Source organism: Bos indicus, chromosome 2 (assembly GCF_029378745.1).
Source record: "Bos indicus isolate NIAB-ARS_2022 breed Sahiwal x Tharparkar chromosome 2, NIAB-ARS_B.indTharparkar_mat_pri_1.0, whole genome shotgun sequence".
Taxonomy (NCBI): Eukaryota; Metazoa; Chordata; class Mammalia; order Artiodactyla; family Bovidae; genus Bos; species Bos indicus.
The window spans coordinates 5,021,660-5,036,473 of record NC_091761.1 but is presented as its reverse complement, the minus strand read 5'-3'; the positions used below and the strand labels follow the sequence as shown (position 1 = coordinate 5,036,473).

Sequence of the window (14,814 nt, the reverse complement as noted above, 5' to 3'; positions counted from 1 at the left end):
GGAGGTGGCAACCCACTCCAGTGTTCTTGCCTGGAGAATCCCAGGGACGGGGGAGCCTGGTGGGCTGCCATCTCTGGGGTCACACAGAGTCGGACACAACTGAAGCGACTTAGCAGCAGCAGCAGAAAAGGTAAAGCTATAGTGATCAGTGGTTGCCAGGAGCCAAAAGTGGAGCCTTGTCTGCAGAAGGATAATAGGAATGTTCTGTTTAATATGTCATGAACATTGCAGTGTGGTGGTGGTGAAAAGCTTGTATACTTTTGTCAAAATTCATCAAATTATATACATAAAATTGCTGGATTTTGTTGTAAATTAAGCCTAATAAAACTCATTTTTAAATACCTACTTTACAATGTCACTGTGAGGGTTAATGGAATGATACATATGCAGCCCCCAGTTCAGTGCCTGAGTAGGACAGCAGATCTAAAATAAGAGCTGTTAACCACGCACACAGTCTTTGACCATGCAGGCAAAATGTGTGGGCAAGAGGCTACCCAGGGGAGCCACCCTCTCAAGACGTTTTCAGCTGAACTGAGTGGTGGAGTAAGGAGAGCGCAGGGTGGCAGATTCTAAAGGAGGGACTGTGGAGCTTCCGAGCCCCACACAGGACGGTGTCACCGCCCTCGGGGCATCAGAAGCTTCTCGTGCCTGGGAAATGGGCACGCACTCTCATCGCGGAGCCACCCTGCTTTCCTCCAGTTCAGACTCAGGAAGTCCTGCCTGGGCACCACCTCCGCGGGCCGAAATGGTGAAAGTTCACGCCGCCTGCCGCCGCCCACGCCTTCGGCTGCCCCTCCCTGCACCCTGCCCTGTGCAGCGTCGTCCCATTCCTCGCTAGGGCAGAGCCCCACACCCACACAAGGGAATACACATTCACTCCAGTCTGGAAGCCTTTAGCCCGAGGGTCAAACCTTCGCTCCAGGGCCCCGGCTGGCGGGGAGGAGCAAAGGAAAGACAGCAGCGCCAAAGACAGCCTCACGCTTACAGCGAGGGATCGCAGTGTGTTTATGTGTGTTGTGTCTTGTTGCTTGGCAACCAGGTCTGGGCCGCAAGCGGGCTGGGGAGGAGGGGGGTCTCCTCGCGGGAATGGGTTGTGGTGACTCATTCCTGCGCACTGTGGCCCCTGGGACGAGGTTACCAGGTACACGCGGTTTCAGGCTGGGTACAGCCGGCCAGGCTTCCTCTTGTGGAACCGAGCCCGGAGCAGCAGGAGCTCCTGGTAGGAACACCAGGTACAGAGAGTCAGACCACTGCTGGAGTCCTGGTTTTGCCAGCTGTGTAGGCTTGGGCTACACAGTCCCTTAACCTTAACCTCTCTGACCTCAGCCTCCTCATCATGACAGGAAGCCTATGAGATCACATTAAGAGTGACTCCTTACTGGGGGCTTACAACAGACTTTAAACATATTACCTCATTCACACTTATCTCCCTGTTGAATTTGACAATGAGGAAATTGTAGTCCAGGGCAAAATAAACTAACTTTCCTAAAATCACCTAAATTGGAGGTGGTAGAAACAGGATTCCAACTTGGTTCTCTGTGGTGCAGCACCCTGTCTTTTCATTGTGACATTCCACTTCAAGTGCCCCGGGGGTTCAGGGACTGAGCTCCTGGGCTCAGCCTGCAGCAGTTCTCCAGGGCGGTCCCACAGCTGGAGGGCTGGAGAATTCTGTCTGACATCAGGGGCAGGTCTGACTCTTGCAGATGGTCCCTGCACTTGGCTGGGAGAGGCTGTGACTGCCTTCATGCCTCAGCCTGTCTCCTCTCACTGGAAACACCAGTTTCCCTTTTCTGTTCTTGCCTCACCTCCATAGGCTATCTTCCAAGTGCTGTATGATGTCAGACTTTGACCAGTCTCCTTACAGCTGCAGGAATCTCTTGAGTCAGTGTAAAGGATACAGATCTGGCCACATCATTCTGTAACAGACCAGGGTTGTTGGCCTCCTTAGTCAATAGGAATTGATAAGAGGCCAGACAAGAAATTCAGGAAGGCTTTATTGGGGCCCTACTGCAGCAAGAGGGAGCAAGAACAAGTAATGGGTTCCCTTGCTCTCTTGCAAGTGAGCTGGTTCCTTATATGAGGTGAGGGTCAGCCCAGAGGGGTGGCTTTCGTGGTTTGCCCACCGCCTTTGGTGGTGTTGAGTGCAGGGAACATGCGCTGTACGCTGCTTTTGCTCTGGACCCCTGCTTTTGCTCCCAGCTCTTCAGAAGTGGCAGTTGGGGTTTTTGGTCTTTTTGTTTCTTATTGTCCATAATTTGTCCCAACTGCACATGTATATCAGAGAAGGCAATGGCACCCCACTCCAGTACTTTGCCTGGAAAATCCCATGGATGGAGGAGCCTGGTGGGCTGCAGTCCATGGGTCACTGGGAGTCAGACACAACTGAGTGACTTCACTTTCACTTTTCACTTTCATGCATTGGAGAAGGAAATAGCAACCCGCTCCAGTGTTCTTGCCTGGAGAGTCCCAGGGACGGGGGAGCCTGGTGGCTGCTGTCTATGGGGTCGCACAGAGTCGGACACGACTGAAGTGACTTAGCAGCAGCAGCAGCAGCAGCACATGTATATAGTTATTTTTAGTCCCTTGCAGTTTCTTTGCATTTGGTTGCTCTGGAGATATATGTCCAGATGGAAGCACTGCAGCAAAGGGTCCCAAGTCCCAGTCTGTCTCAACAACGCTTCACGGAGCACCTCATTGGCCTCCCTGCCCATAAGATGAAGTTTAAACTCCATTGTGTGGCAGGCAGTCAAGGCCTCCATGCTGGGGCCTCTGCATCTCCAACCCCTCATTGTTATTCTCATCATGCCCTGTTCTCCAGCCCCCAAATCCTCAACCAGCCCCACCTTTCAGGCCTGCAGTTTCCCTGCTGAACGCCTCCTCCCCTCCCCTGACTCCCTCCACAGGCCTCCCGACAATGCTCTTCTGAGGCCCTTCCCAGGCTCAGTACAACTCAAGCAGGCAGGGTTTCACTGCTCCATTTTACAGGGGAGGAAACTGAGGCTCAGAAGGATGACTTTTCAACAGTCACACTCCCATCCTGCCGGGCTGACAGTTTCACTCTCACCCTATTCATCTCTGTCACTGCAAGGTCTTCTGTGGCTGCTTGTACAGCTGCCTCCCAATGAGACCGAAAGCACCTCAAGGGGAAAGCACCCCAGCTTCACCTTGCATGCCTGCTTCTGCCGAGGACGAGCTGTGTATATTTGCTGAGTAAGCAGATGCGTGGGTAGGTGAAGGACAAAATGCTTATTTTGTTGTTAAAAATTGTATTTATTTTTGGTTGCACTGAGTCTTCGTTCACTGCATGCAGGCGTTCTCTAGTTGCAGTGAGCCAGGGCTACTCTCACCGCTGCAGTGTTCGGGCTCCTCATTGCGGTGGCTTCTCTTGTTGCAGAGCACAGGCTCTAGGCTCACAGGCTTCAGGAGTCGCAGTTCGCAGGCTCTAGAGCACAGGTTCAGGAGTTGCGGCGCACAGGCTTAGTTGCTCCATGGCATCAGGACTCTTCCTGGACCAGGGGTCAAATCCATGTCCTCTGCACTGGCAGGCGGATTCGTAACCACTGGACTACTAAAGTCCCAAAACATTTATTTTAAAGAGCCAAACGCCTCCAACATTAGGAATTTGAGACTATGGAATAAGGGCAGGAAGTCTCTGGTTCATGATCCTTGTTGGCCTACTTTCATCTAGCTCTGGACACTTTAAAAAAATCTAGTCTTATTATTCAGACCTATTTCTCCCCAACAGCTGTAAAAAAGCAGTTTTAAATGCTATAAGTAAATGTATCCTGAAAAGCCACAGCCATTTGGACACTCACTCCCCTTCTTAGGACCTCTGTTTCCCCCCATGCACAAGAACAAGTCAGCCTAGAGGGGTGTTTTTTCAAACTGCAGGTCCTGATGCATTCGCTAGTATGTTCTGAAATCAAAGTACTGGGAAATAACCTGCATTGGGTAGAAAATGTCACACAAAACACGGCTATTATGTTGTGAAATTTTAAATTGAGTGTGTGTCTTTATGGTAGGACATTTTGTAACATATATTTTTAATTCTGGGTGACAATCAGGAGAGTAGGAAAGCCCCTCTCCTTCAGAACTGAAGTGCAGGTAGACCACCCACAAACACTTTTTGTGGTGGGTGAACGCTGCTGTAACAATCCATCCAGAACCCCTCCACTGTTCCTCAGTTTGAGAAAAGGAAACAATATAAACATTGTTAAAAAAAAATGCTTACTATAAAAAAAAGTATAGTTGATCTTTTCTGTACTGCTTTAAAAATAATAGATGCTATGGTTAAAAAAATTTTTACATAGTACTGAGCCAAGAGAGAAAAAGAAAAATTATTCTCTCCCTTTCCACTCCCAGAGACAAGCTCTGTGTAGAGCCCAGTGGACTGAGGGGCACTGCTGCTCTGAATTTACCCTTTCGCCTGCTCAGAGGCCAGGGCCCCACAGGTGCTTCCAGCCAAGGACTGAGGGGCCAAGCTGTGACTCACTCTCAGTCCCACAGTCTCCGTGTCCCCCTGCCTCTCTCCGCAACCCTGCACTTTGCCCCTCTCCTTCCCAAGCTGTCCCAATGCCAGCCCAGTTCTGCATTTTCATTTAACCAAGTTGAATCTGACTCATGCCTAGATCTTACTTTCTAAATATTGTTCTCCAGTGAAAAAAACTGCTGCTACTGCTGCTAAGTCGATTCAGTCGTGTCCGACTCTGTTCGACCCCATAGACGGCAGCCCACCAGGCTCCGCCGTCCCTGGGATTCTCCAGCAAGAACTCTGGAGTGGGTTGCCATTTCCTTCTCCAATGCATGAAAGTGAAAAGTGAAAGTGAAGTCTCTCAGTTGTGTCCGACTCTTAGCGACCCCATGGACTGCAGCCTACCAGGCTCCTCCGTCCATGGGATTTTTCAGGCAAGAGTACTGGAGTGGGGTGCCATTGCCTTCTCTGGAAACAAACTAGACCTCCTAGAAAAAGGGTTGATCCCAAAGCTGGAACAGGGGAAGTACAAGATGAGCCTGGAACATCTTGTGTCAGACAATAAAGAAATGCTCAAATGGAGATGGGGTACATCACAGGCACAGGGACCAACTTGAAGATGTTCCCAATAGCTGAATGTGGTACAGTCTGAGCAAAAATAAAGGTGTGATAGTAATGGGTTATTACCCATAGATTATATAGTGGAAGTAAGAAACAGATTCAAGGGATTAGATCTGATAGAGAGGGTGCCTGAAGAACTATGGACTGAGGTTCCTGACATTGTACAGGAGGCAGGGATGAAGACTATCCCCAAGAAAAAGAAGTGCAAAAAGGCAAAATGGTTGTCTGAGGAGGCCTTACAAATAGCTGTGAAAAGAAGAGAACGAAAGGCACAGGAGAAAAGGAAAGATATTCCCATCTGAATGCAGAGTTCCAAAGAATAGCAAGGAGAGACAAGAAAGGCTTCCTCAGTGATCCACGCAAAGAATAGAGGAAAACAAGAGAATAGGAAAGATTCGAGACCTCTTCAAGAAAAATAGAGATACCAAGGGAACATTTCGTGCAAAGATGGGCTTAATAAAGGACAGAAATGGTCTGGACCTAACAGAAGCAGAAGATATTAAGAAGAGGTGGCAAGAATACACAGAAGAACTGTACAAAAAAGATTTCATGATCCAGATAATCACGATGGTGTGATCACTCACCTAGAGCCAGACATCCTGGAATGCAAAGTCAAGTGGGCCTTAGGGAGCATCACTACAAAAAACGTTAGTGGAGGTGATGAAATTCCAGCTGAACTATTTCAAATCCTAAAAGATGATGTTGTGAAAGTGCTGCACTCAATATGCCAGCAAATTTGGAAAACTCAACAGTGGCCACAGGAGTGGAAAAGGTCAGTTTTCATTCCAATCCCAAAGAAAGGCAATGCCAAAGAATGCTCAAACTATTGCACAATTGCACTCATCTCACACGCTAGCAAAGTAGTGCTCAAAATTCTCCAAGCCAGGCTTCAACAGTACATGAACCATGAACTTCCAGATGTTCAATCTGGTTTTAGAAAAGGCAGAGGAACCAGAGATCAAATTGCCAACATCTGCTGGATCATTGAAAAAGCAAGAGAGTTACAGAAAAACATCTACTTCTGCTTTATTGACTATGCCAAAGCCTTTATTGACTGTGTGGATCACAACAAACTGTGGAAAATTCTTCAAGAGATGGGAATACCAGACCACGTGACCTGCCTCTTGAGAAATCTATATGCAGGTCAGGAAACAACAGTTAGAACTGGACATGGAACAACAGACTGGTTCCAAATTGGGAAAGGAGTACATCAAGGCTGTATGTTGTCACCCTGCTTATTTAATTTCTATGCAGAATACATCATGAGAAACGCTGTGCTGGAGGAAGCACAGCTGGAATCAAGATTGCTGGGAGAAATATCAATAACCTCAGATATGCAGATGACACCACGCTTATGGCAGAAAGCAAAGAAGAACTAAAGAGCTTCTTGATGAAAGTGAAAGAGGAGAGTGAAAAGTTGGCTTAAAACTCAACATTCAGAAAACTAAGAGCATGGCATCTGGTCCCACCACTTCATGGCAAATAGATGGGGAAACAATGGAAACAGTGACAGACTTTATTTTCTGGGGCTCCAAAATCACTGCAGATGGTGAGTGCAGCCATGAAACTAAAAGACACTTGCTCCTTGGAAGAAAAGCTATGACCAACCTAGACAGCATATTAATAAGCAGAGACATTACTTTGCCAACAAAGGTCCATCTAGTCAAAGCTATGGTTTTTCCAGTAGTCATGAATGGACGTGAAGAGTTGGACTATAAAGAAAATTAAGCACAGGAGAATTGATTCTTTAGAACTGTGGTATTGGAGAAGACTCTTGAGAGTTCCTTGGACTACAAGGAGATCCAACCAGTCAATCCTAAAGGAAATCAGTCCTGAATATTCATTGGAAGGACTGATGCTGAAGCTGAAGCTACAATACTTTGGCCGCCTGTTTCAAAGAACTGACTCATTGGAAAAGACCCTGATACTGGGAAAAACTGGAGGCAGGAGAAGGGGACGACAGAGAATGAGATGGTTGGATGGCATCACCTACTCAACGCACATGAGTTTGAGTAAACTCGGGGAGTTGGTGATGGACAGGGAGGACTGGTGTGCTGCAGTCCATGGGGTCACACAGAGCTGGACACCACTGAGTGACCGAACCGAACTGATAACTCATAGAATGAAAAAAACACTCAAAAGTCCATACAAATATAGAAATAAAGGAATACATAAATAAATGGGGGAAAGAGACAGCTCTTTTTTTTACAGCAGAATTCCAATGAACCAATGTAGAAAGAATAATAGTAATATTTAGAAAAACCACCGTTTGGTAAAAACTATAGTAATAACTGTTGCAAACAAGTATGATCTAATCTAAACTTAGAGGGGGGAAAAGTACCATGAGAAACAGGATATTTACATAGTCATAAAGGTTCTCCCCACAGGATGTTTATTAATTACAAAGGAAAACAGTAACAGTGGAGAAATCTCAAGGACACATTTAAGTGATCAAAGTTAAAGTTACCATGACTAGTACAGGCACACATGGGAGATATTTTGGGTTGGGTTCCAGACTGCTGCAACAAAGCAAGTATCGCAATAAAGCAAGTCACACTTTATTTTCCCAGTGCCTATAAAAGTTATGCTTACACAATACCTTAGTCTATTAAGTTTGCAATAGCACTATGTCTAAAAAAACAATGTTCATACCTTAATTTAAAGATACTTTATTGTAAGGAGTGCTGACTATCTTCTGAGCCTTTAGTGAGAGGTAGTAGGAACACGAAAGGTCACTGATCACAGACAACCGAAACAAATATAATACAGAAAAAGTTGGAATATTGTGAGAATTGCTAAAATCTGACACAGAAACACAGTGAGCAAACGCTGTTGGAAAAACAGTGCAACAGAGGCACCTGATGCAGGGCTGCCACAAACCCTCAATCTGTTAAAAAAAAAAAAAAAGGAACATAAGTGAAGTACAACAAAAGCAATGAGCAATAATTGACACAACACCTGATGTGGTATCCCGAGCCAGGCACACCATCACTTCCGTGGTATTCTTGCCTAAAACGCATAACCTCAATCTAGTAAGGGAAAAAAAAAAAAAAACCATCAGACAAACCCAAAGTGAGGAATAGCTTACAAAACAACTGCCCCAGGGACAAGGACTGAGGAACTGTCCCAGATGGGAGGAGACCCAGGAGCCATGACAAGCAAATGACATGTGGGATTTTCAAAATAGAAAGACTGGGTGCTGGCAGACAGTGTTGGGAGGGGGCAGCCTACAAGATAGCAAGTAACTTTCAGCTCAGGGCTGCCCTGAATGCTATTTCTTTGGCTTCATCCACTCCACTGGGCAGTAGAGAGACTAGCTGCAGCTGTCTGTGGGGAGGGGGACAGAAGAGAGAATGGGAGGAAGGCCGAGTATGTGGGCTTGGTGGTGTTACATTTGTTCCTGACACCTTTGTGTAGGTTGGAAATATTTTTAAAAAAAAATTTCAAAGCAATATACATGCGACAAAATTCAAACACAACAGTGAAGTCTTCTTCCTATCCCCAGCTCCTTCCTCCTCCCGCCCTCCCGCCCAGGGTGTCATTCAGTCACCCAGTCCTGTCCACCTCTTTTCGATGCCATGGACTGCAGCACACCAGGCTTCCCTGTTCTTCACCAACTGCCGAAGCTTACCCAAACCCACGTCCATCGAGTTGGTGATGCCATCCAACCATCTCAACCTCTGTCATCCCCTTCTCCTCCAGCCCTCAATCTTTCTCAGCATCGCTCCAAATCTTTGTTGTGACAAGACAAAGAACTGAGGAACATACACTCACATGACATATAGATGTGAGAGTTGGACTATAAAGAAAGCTGAGCACCGAAGAATTGATGCTTTTGAACTGTGGTGTTGGAGAAGACTCTTGAGAGTCCCTTGGACTGCAAGGAGATCCAATCAGTCCATCCTAAAGGAAATCAATCCTGAATATTCATTGGAAGGACTGATGTTGAAGCTGAAACTCCAATACTTTGGCCACCTGATACAAAGGACTGACTCATTGGAAAAGACCCTGATGCTGGGAAAGATTGAAGGTGGGAAGAGAGGGGGACAACAGAGGTTTGAGATGGTTGGATGGCATCAACGACTTGATGGACATGAGTTTGAATAAGCTCCAGGAATTGATGATGGACAGTGAAGGTGGCTTACTGCAGTCTATGGGATTGCAAAAATTGGACACGACTGAGTCACTGAACTGAACCTATCACTTTGTCTCTCACTGAATTCTTTCTGCGATGAGACACCAAGAATCTGAGCTTCATTGGGTCCTGAAACCAGGTACTGTGGGCTTTGGCTGGGTTCGAGTGCTAATCTGAGGTACTCCTTGGAGTCCAAGGGACTCTCAAGAGTCTTCTCCAACACCACAGGTCAAAAGCATCAATTCTTCAGCGCTGAGCTTTCTTTACAGTCCAACTCTCACATCCATACATGACCACTGGAAAAACCATAGCTTTGACTACACAGATCTTTGTTGGAAATTAATGTCTCTGCTTTTTATATGCTGTCTAGGTTGGTCATAGTTTTTCTTTGAAGGAGCAAGCGCCTTTAAATTTCATGGCTGCACTCACCGTTTGCAGTGATTTTGGAGCTCAAGAATATAAAGTCTGTCACTGTTTCCATTGTTTCCCCATTTACTTGCCCTGAAGGGATGGGACCGGATGCCATGATCTTCATTTTCTTAATGCTGAGTTTTAAGCCAGCTTTTTCACTCTCCTGTTTCACCTTCATCTAAAGGTTCTTTAGTTCCTCTTCGCTTTCTGCCATAAGGGTGGTGTCATCTGCATATCTGAGGTTATTGATATTTCTCCCTGCAATCTTGAATCTGGCTTGTGCTTCATCCAGCCTGGCATTTTGCATGATGTACTCTACATATAAGTTAAATAAGCAGGATGACAATATATAGCCTTGACCTTGATGTACTCCTTTACGATTTGGAACTAGCCCGGTTCTAACTGTTGCTTCTTGACCAGCATACAGGTTTCTCAGGAGGCAGGTAAAGTGGTCTGGTATTCTCATCTCTTTAAGAATTTTCCACATTTTGTTGTGATCCACACAGTCAAAGGCTTTAGCATAGTCAATGAAGCAAATGTATTTCTGGAATCCTTGCTCTCCCAGGTTATCAGAGTTATTTACCAAGAATTTAATGCACATCAGATAATAACAAACAGGTACATGTATTTATTGCCCATAGAGGCTGAGGGCTCTGACTTCAGTCAAAGGAAGTCAAGGAGGGTCATGGCAACTGAGAGCCAGAAGCCTCCTCCAGTAAGCGAAGGATGACCTTTTCTGAACTGAAAAGAGAAGAGACAGATATGTCTGGATGCCATCAAACACATTTATATTGCACTAATAGGTTTCAGGGCTTCCCCTGCGACTCAGCAGTAAAGAATCCGCCTGCAATGCAGGAGATGTAAGAGATGGAGGTCAATTCCCGGTACGGGAAGATCCCCTGGAGGAGCGCATGGCAACGCACTCCAGTATTCTTGCCTGGAGAATTCCATGCATAGAAGAGCTTGGTGGCCTGTAGTCCATAGGGTCACAAACAGTTGGACACGACTGAAGGGACTTGCACGCACATGCAACAGGCTGCAACCTATTAGTAGGTCAAAAAATCAATTCAGTGTTTCATGATTTTTTTTTCATTATCATAATTTTTGAAAAATAGGAAAGATATTCTGGGGAAAAAAGGATGGGAAGAGATGAAACAAGTTGGACAAAACTTTAATCTTGAAGCTCAGGGACTGGTACATGAAAGCCAATTTTATTATTCTATTTTTCTGTGTTTGAGACTTTCCACAATAGTCTCTGTAAAATATATCTTCTAGCAAGCTTTTCTTTCAAGAGAGATGCAAGAAGAAAGGAATTGACAGTGGCAAGAATGCATCAAGGTATTAAGGGTGAACTTGTGTTAAGGGTTAACTGTACTAAGGGCAAATTTGTTACCATGTAAAATATGTTTCTTACTGAGGGTTGAGTTTGTTTTTGTTTTAAAGTTTGAAAAGCACTGCCTGGAGCCACAGCTGTCATAAAGGTTCTCCAGGATGCTTTTCCCCAGGCTGCAAGTGATAGGGTAGGTCTTACCAGGGATCCACCTGGCAATAAACAAGCAGGCCTGACTTCCTTGAAATTTTACGTGAGGACTAGCCAGTTAATGGGTAACCAGGAGCAGAAACCACTCCGCTGGGAGTCTGTGGCCCCGTGGGGGACCCTGCTACAGCGCAGTTAGGGCTCCCAGGGGTGCTGTGGGACAAACCTGGTTTCCAGGGCTGCAGCCGGGAGCCCTCTATCCCAGAGCAAGTTCAACCACAGAGGCCTGGGGGCTCTCCCGCCAGCTGACAAACCCTGAGGCAGCTCAGCTGGGCTGGAAAGCTTCCCAGGGTGGTAATCCTCCTCGGGCCTGAGTTTGCCCTTCCCACCCCCACCCCAAGACTTGCTCTCTGCAAACCAAGGGACCTCCTTAACAGCCAGGGCTGAGCGTGCCTCCTGTGAACGTACGGAAAGTGAAGCGCCTAGGCTTTGGGGGCCACACAGCCCCTCACGGGTGCTCAGCTCTGCAGCTGTCTTGCAAAGCAGCCACGGACAATACAGAAACAAATGAGCACTGCTGTTCCAATAAAACTTTTCATGGACGCTGAGGTTTGAATTTTATGTCATTTTGTTTCTTACAAAATAAATCATTTTTTTGGTACTTCAAAACCATTAAAAATGTAAAAGTCATTTTTAGCTCCTGGGTTGAACAAAAACACGAGACAATCGGATTCGGCCCGCAGGCCGTGGGCTGCAGACCCTTGCTTTGGAAGCGGCTATCCTCCCCGCTCTCTCCCCCTCCCCCATCCCTCGCTCCTCCTCCGCTCCCCGCGCCGGTCCCCAACTGCAGCCCAGACGCAGCGGCCAGCGGTCAGGGGGCGCTGACTCACAGGCTGACTCAGCTGCAGGCGTGCATCCAGCACACGCCTCGGCCGGGCAGCGGGGCGCCGGGCGGGCGGCGCAGCCGGCGGAGGTAGGGGCGTGGCGGCTGCCGCGCCGGAGTCGGAGCGGCGCGGGCCCGGGCGCAGGTCCCGCCACAGGAGCAGCTTTGCAGGATCCTGACCTCTGTGGGGCCGGGCAACCCGCGTTGCCGGGCGCAGTAGCCACGCTAGAAGCTGGGCCCGGAAGGACTACGACTGCCCCTGGCGCAACTCAAGCGCGTAACACCCAGAGCGCACAGGGGCGGAGACCAGGAGGGAGACCCCCGCTGCGCAGGTCCTTTGGAGCCAGTCCTGGGTGAGGAGAGGCCCGGGCGGCGGCTCCGCCCACCGGATCACACGTCCCCGTCCCGGCCTTTTCCCCCGCGGTCCAGCCTGGGCTGGTCTCCTCCAGGCAGCCTTCCCACCCGGACTGCTAGGAGCTAGATAGAGTCCGCCTCAAGGTGGCATCCTTCCTGGCACCTTCGACCTCGCTTTCCGCCTGCCTGTTTTGTGTCTGGCTTCGTCACCAGACTGTGAGCCCCTGGAGGGCAGCGACCGGGTGTCAGAAGGCTCTGAATCGCTGGGGTTTAAACAGCGCCCGGGGACAGGAGGAGGTAGACTTGTAGTGGAGCAACCAACTTTAGTGATCCCACCTGAGACACAGGCGTACCAGATCGCCCAAACCTATGATAATGTAATAGGTAAAAAATGCAGTTCTTATACCCATAGTCAACCCACTCCAGTACTGTTGCCTGGAAAATCCCATGGACAGAGGAGCCTAATGGGCTATATAGTCCATGGGGTCGCAAAGAGTCAGACACGACCAAGCGACTTCACTTTCACTTTAGTAATATGTAAAAATATTCTACGCTTTGTGAAAATGACCAAATCATTTATTTGAAATGATACAATTAGAAGTACACATTATTAAAATATGAAAAATAGGTGTTTATTTGAAATTATATATTCTGTATTTACTTTTGTTACATAAGTGCTGTTGTTTAAACAATAGGATTAGTCACAATGGCAATAATTCATAGTAGGACGAATTAAACAAATAATATGCAGGAGAAAGAAATATACAAATAGTTTTAGAATGTTTCTGTCCTCTGATAGGGCAATTTTTTTTAATCCATTATGGGTTACTTAAATTTTGTATTAAATACATATATATGAAAGGTTATGTACTGTATGATTGCAACTTTATGACATTCTGGAAAAAAGCAGAACTGTGAGAAGAATGAAAAGATCAGTAGCTTCCAGGGGTTGGGGGTGGGGCTAGTGGCAGGGATGAGTAGGTGAAGCACAACATCAACAGTGAATTTAATGTAAACTCTGGGCTTTAGCTGATGATGTTGGGTCAATGCAGGTTCATAGTAGCAATTGTACCACTATGTCAGATATGTAGATAATGGGGGAGGCTATGCATGTGTGGGAGTCCCCTGGATTTTGCTGTGAACCTAAAACTGCTGTACAAAAATAAATTTTTAAAAAAGATACATATAAGACTTTTGAAAAAGAGAAAGCAAATATAATAGGACCAATTACCAATATTTAAGTTAAAAAATAACAGTGACATTTCTGTCCTATGATACAAAGGCTTTTTTTTTACCTCTATTTCCTTGCCTGCAGCCTTTAGGGAACACTTCCTTTATGTAGTGATCCAACTGAATGTGGTTAAACATAAAATTCTTTGACTTGCAACTCTGCTGTTATTGAGCCAACTTTATACTGATTCCGGCTGTCAGTCCAATGTAATGGCATCAAGATACCATTGATGGCACCAAATCATTTGAGTAGGGAATACTTAGGGTCTTACTAACAACAGCAGGTTTTTAGACTGTAGGGATTAGTTTCCAGTTCTCCAAAAATGTGCATCCACTTTGTACCTACAGGCTGGTTTTGGTAGACCAGCTATTTGTGAGCTCCTTTGCATCTATAAATTCAGTGTATAGGATATCCATGTCTAAAATAGCCTTCTTTTTAAACATGTTGAAGCACTCTGGATGTCATAAGCGAAACCTCTATTTGTTAGGAAAAATGGTTTTAAAGCACAATGATATATGAACTTGGGAAATTAAAGTTGAATGACAAATAATTTCCAGTTTTAGTAAAGAAATGATCAAGTCCTGCTTAAACTGGTTTTCCTCTTCTGGTGATGTTTGTTTTATTTCCCCCAAACTGAGTCATTTTTCGTTATATGAGTTTTTGTCACTACCTACATATCACACTGAACAAATCAGGTGCAGTCAGCTCACCCATTTTTAGTGTCTGTATGGCCTCTTCAAAGATCAAACAGTTTTAGAGGAACAGTTGAGAAATTTCTGCTTGCAACCCTTTTCTCCATTCTCATTCTCAGTCTATCCCCATGTTAGAGAAAGTCATTATTCTTGTCCCACACTTTGAAAAGATGGTTTTGTAGAAGGCTAAGTTTTTTTTTTAATTAAAGTATAGTTGATAAGACTTCCCCGGTGGCTCAGATGGTAAAGCGTCTGCCTACAATGCGGGAGACCCAGGTTCGATCCTTGGGTAGGGAAGATCCCCTGGAGAAGGAAATGGCAACCCACCCCAGTATTCTTGCCTGGAAAATCCCACGGACGGAGGAGCCTGGTTGGCTACTGTCCATGGGGTCACAAAGAGTTGGACACAACTGAGTGACTTCACTATCTTCACTATCTTTAGTTGATTTACAATGTTGCATTAATTACTTCTCTACAGCAAAGTGACTCAGTTTTATATACATATTCTTGTTCATGTTCTTTTCCTTATGGTTTATCAC

General features: G+C 46.2%; 1 long non-coding RNA gene across 1 annotated transcript; it reads right to left on the bottom strand.

Moving 5' to 3' along the window:
- Window positions 1–7,745: 7,745 nt before the first annotated feature.
- LOC139186616 (uncharacterized) lies at window positions 7,746–12,351 on the bottom strand. Its single transcript, XR_011570290.1, has 3 exons — window positions 12,006–12,351; window positions 9,657–10,681; window positions 7,746–7,979 (listed from the first exon to the last, which is right to left on the bottom strand). It is a non-coding gene; the product is annotated as an uncharacterized lncRNA (long non-coding RNA).
- Window positions 12,352–14,814: the final 2,463 nt, after the last annotated feature.